Source organism: Prunus persica, chromosome G6 (assembly GCF_000346465.2).
Source record: "Prunus persica cultivar Lovell chromosome G6, Prunus_persica_NCBIv2, whole genome shotgun sequence".
In the NCBI taxonomy this organism is placed as follows: domain Eukaryota; kingdom Viridiplantae; phylum Streptophyta; class Magnoliopsida; order Rosales; family Rosaceae; genus Prunus; species Prunus persica.
Window position 1 is genome coordinate 12,013,751 of NC_034014.1, and position 4,051 is coordinate 12,017,801.

Below are 4,051 nucleotides of genomic sequence, written 5' to 3' on the forward strand. Positions count from 1 at the left end.
CAGCAAGCAGTTTTGGAGGCGTACGAGGTTTGATAGGCGCTCTAAATATTAGTGAGGTTTTTTGCAGATTTATTAGATACGGTTATCAGAGCTTGCTCAAAGGTCGACATGGGAGAGGTTTGTTTGTTGTGTATGGAAGCTATGGCAAACATGTAATGATATGTCGCATGGGAAATCTGTTCCTCGCGTAGAAGATTTAGCGGAGAGAACTATGGAGCTATATGGAAGTTACAAATCCTGTTTGGTGCGGCCCAAACTGTCTGAACTTAAAAAACAAAACACCTAGCTCCACCAATTTTCTTCCTTCCCATTCTCCTCAAACTCGGAAATAAAATGGCCTATTCATTCCAATTTTCTCTCGATCTAAACCTAGCTTCCCCAACACAGACATATGGGCAAAAGGCTGCACCAGTGTGGATGCCCTACTTTGCTTCTTCACGAGGACCAGTAACCGTAAACGACTTATTACTCCTTGACAACGATGTTCCCATTGGAGTTGCAAGGAGTTTAGTGACTCCCAGGGATGTGCGCTTGCTGGGGATGATGGATGATAATTCGATGGTGAGTGATGTTATGGCACTGAGCGTGTAAAGTGCGGCATCTGCCGCAAGTGTGAGGCATGGCCTCATTGTGAAATCCCATGAGGTACAGATGCTAAGAGCTCAGTTGGTGGTAGAATGAAGTTTGGTTGAAGATTGTCAGAGTGTTATAAGAAGTTTAAAGAGGGAGATGGCAAAGACGGCAGAGGTGAATCGACATTAGCTTAAAATATTGCAAGAAGAGAATCAAAAGTTATAAAATATGGTAGATTTTTACTCTCAAGACATGCAAAAGCAACTAGAGGCCCTTGATAAATTGGGTAAATGCAAGTAAGGAGATCACGACACAAGTTATGCTCAAGCTAAGGGTGTGATCTTTGAGAGCTCAAGTGATGAGCCCCAAGAAGCTGTGCATGAAAACCCAAGAGAAGAGGCCCAGAGGGCCAAACTAAAGGCTTCAATTATAGAATCAAGAAGTATGCCATGATGTTGTTTTTATAAATAAATAAAAAAAAATTTAATGTGGTCTCTTGTTTTTTTTGTTTTTTTTTTAAATGTGAAAAATGAATATTTTTTTTAAAAAATAATTTAATTTTAACGACACAGATTAATGTGCTAATCATCCAACTATAAATACTTGCAAGTGTACGAATCCATTGGAAACTAAGAATGAGTAAACAGGTTATTAACCAGGTAACCTGTTTAAGAACCTGTTTAAGACAACCTGAACCCGACACGACACGTTTATTAAATGGGTTGGGTTTGGGTTGAGCATTCTTAACACATTTATTATCCTGACGCGACACGAACTCGACAATACATGACTGATTGCCATGCCTAGCTATAGCCATCCTCGCCTCCAAAAGGAGTCAACGACAATGAATCAGCTCTGTGATTGACTACTCGTGGCTTGGTAGAAGGATCATGATGATAAAGGAGCAGTCCTCCCAGTTTGATCCTCATCCCTTGATTGGTGTAGACAACTCGAACTTTGGTGAGGAATGTCAGCAACCCATTGTTTCTCGATAGGCGAACAGGTTCGGGAACAGACTTCTTTGTAGGGCAGATTGTAGGTTTTGAGCTTGTCAGTTGGAGACTTGAGCAGAATGTCCCGAACATACCGCACGTTGCCAATCTTACTATCCACGCCAACGAGGTGCTTGACCATGGCAGACGGCGAAGGAGCAACTCCTACTTTAGTTTTCTTAACAGATGAGACTTTTCGAATAAGACTTAAATTCTTTCTCAACGAAGACACATTCCTTGCTCATGAAGTTGCAGCTTCATCTTTGGAGGACCTAGCGTTAGCCTTCCTCTTTCTAGTGAGTTCGATCAAGGACTTCTCCCATTCGGAAGGTTGATCATTGAGTCTGGGCTATACTACTTTTATCCCTCAACATCCTTAGCAGGGGTAGACCACTAGCCTTCTTTCGATACTCGTTCAACAGATAGCGCCATTCGCGAAACGTCGTGTGGATGTTCAGGGCTCGTCAGACTTTAGCCATGTCCGGCTCCAAATCCAATTTCTTGTTGATATCATTCTATACAAACAGAATACGGAAGTCAATTAGTCACACATCAAAGAATTTGAATAAACTTGAAGAAGATCAATATAGTATGACATACAATTACAATAGTGAGGTGAAAAAGTAGATTGTCGCCGACCTCACCTTCACACCTTCCGTTGACCTCCAACACATCGACATGCCATACGCGATCTCCTTTGCTGAGAATATCAAACAGCTTGGCATTGCATACACGAACCTGGGCATACTTCTCTTAACGCCTCACCTCGAAGAAGTAAAAGAACTCTGCACCGTCAAATCCAACTTGAAGAAACAGTTCATATTATCAAAACCAATGATCGCCCGGTACACATTTGGAGTACATTAGCTTGGAGCACACTCCATGGCACATAACAACTTCTTGAAGAACTTCGACAACAGGAATGTGAAGCCCAAGTAGAAGTGGAAGGGACGAAATGTGATAATTTTGGCATTTGGATCGTTCGGATCCACGCTAGGCACATCGTCAGTCAAAAGTGCCACCAGCTTGACATGCACGTCATAAGGTATGACAGCAGCATATGTGCCACCCTACTTCTGGAAGTGAGCCTCGATCAAGACACGATGCATATTAGACATGAATCTTTTCTTGTACACTTTGGAACCACCCTACAAGTACAAAGGCACTTGTTAACTCGTTGATCGGCTCCCCTCATCAAACAACACAATTGCCTTAGAGCTATAAACAGAGAAGAAAAAGTGCAAGTCAAAAATCACAAGTCATGCTACAAAGGAGGAACCTTAACTTGCGACGAAAAAAAAAAACCAACAAAAGGGGAAGCCACGCAGCCCAAGCAACCAACGCATCCCCTTGGCCCGAGCTGAGTTGTAGCACCTCGGCAGGCCGTGACATAGCTCCAGCAAAAATATATAAATATATAATGGCGACTGTTGCCATCACCAGCAGAAGTCAGCAACCGCTGCAGCAACAGCCTCATCTCGCGACCTCGGCGCAACTAGCCATGGCTTGTCTTGCAATTGGCCTTCCTGAGCAAGCTTGCCACCTCGCATTGAGCAGAAGAAGAAAAAAAAAGAAAAAAAAAGACGACGACGCTGCCAACAAATGTCAGCGGCTGGCGACGTCTCTTCCACTAGTTGCACCCAGCGCTACCACAAGATCACAATGACAACCAACCAACAACCACACTTGTGATCCTCGTCGTAAGAAAAAATTGAAGAAAAATAAAAACCCAGGCGTGACTTACCTTGGTGTGCACGACTCCTCTTCTTGACAAGCAGTACATGACAGGACCCGACCCAATTTTCGTTTTGAAATAAAAGCCAAGTCCTGTGCGTGTCCGACACCTGGCGAATGTCGGGCACAAAAGACCTTCTTACCCTTCTCGTTCAAAATTCTTTTAAAATTTCCCTTAGACTTCTGCCGAAAATTCGGCAGTCTCCCCTGTAATTTGAACAAACCCAGATTTTTCCACCTGTCCAACAAACAAATAAATCTACACCAACTGCCAGAAGAGAATAACGAAGTATTCACCAGCTCCAGTTTTCCACTAAAACTAGATATCAGAGCATTTTCTACAAAACTCTACCTTACTTAGTGGCGCGGAAGCTATGAATGGCCCGGTGGTGGATCCTGCGTACTTCTACGGCCTGGGGGCGAAAAACAAGTTTGAAAATGTGAGTGGACAAAAATAATGTTCTTGAAATCAGTTTACAATCATAATAACCCCCATAGTAAAAATAACTTGATAAGTAAAGCTAAAGTTCACCTGTGTTTAATATAAAGTATTCCTCTAAATATAAATATGTAACAGTATGTATATAGATTCGTAAAGCTGAACAATTATATGAAGAGATAAAACATGCACGTTTATTGAAAAAACTGATATAAGATGATTGAAAAACAATAGCTGCATATAAGTGCTCAAATTGCTTTAAAACTACCACCTGAGTGTACCCCTGAAAATCCGTCAATTCCCCTGGCAGGTC

The 4,051-nt window shown here is 42.3% G+C and overlaps 1 long non-coding RNA gene across 2 annotated transcripts; it reads right to left on the minus strand.

Annotated features, from left to right (window-relative positions):
• LOC109949808 lies at positions 1,174-3,712 on the minus strand. 2 transcript variants are annotated; one of them, XR_002272104.1, is made up of 4 exons: positions 3,652-3,712; positions 2,851-3,537; positions 2,210-2,713; positions 1,174-2,080 (listed from the first exon to the last, which is right to left on the minus strand). It is a non-coding gene; the product is annotated as an uncharacterized LOC109949808 (long non-coding RNA). The 2 variants fall into 2 exon arrangements; XR_002272103.1 differs by having other exon boundaries at positions 2,210-3,537.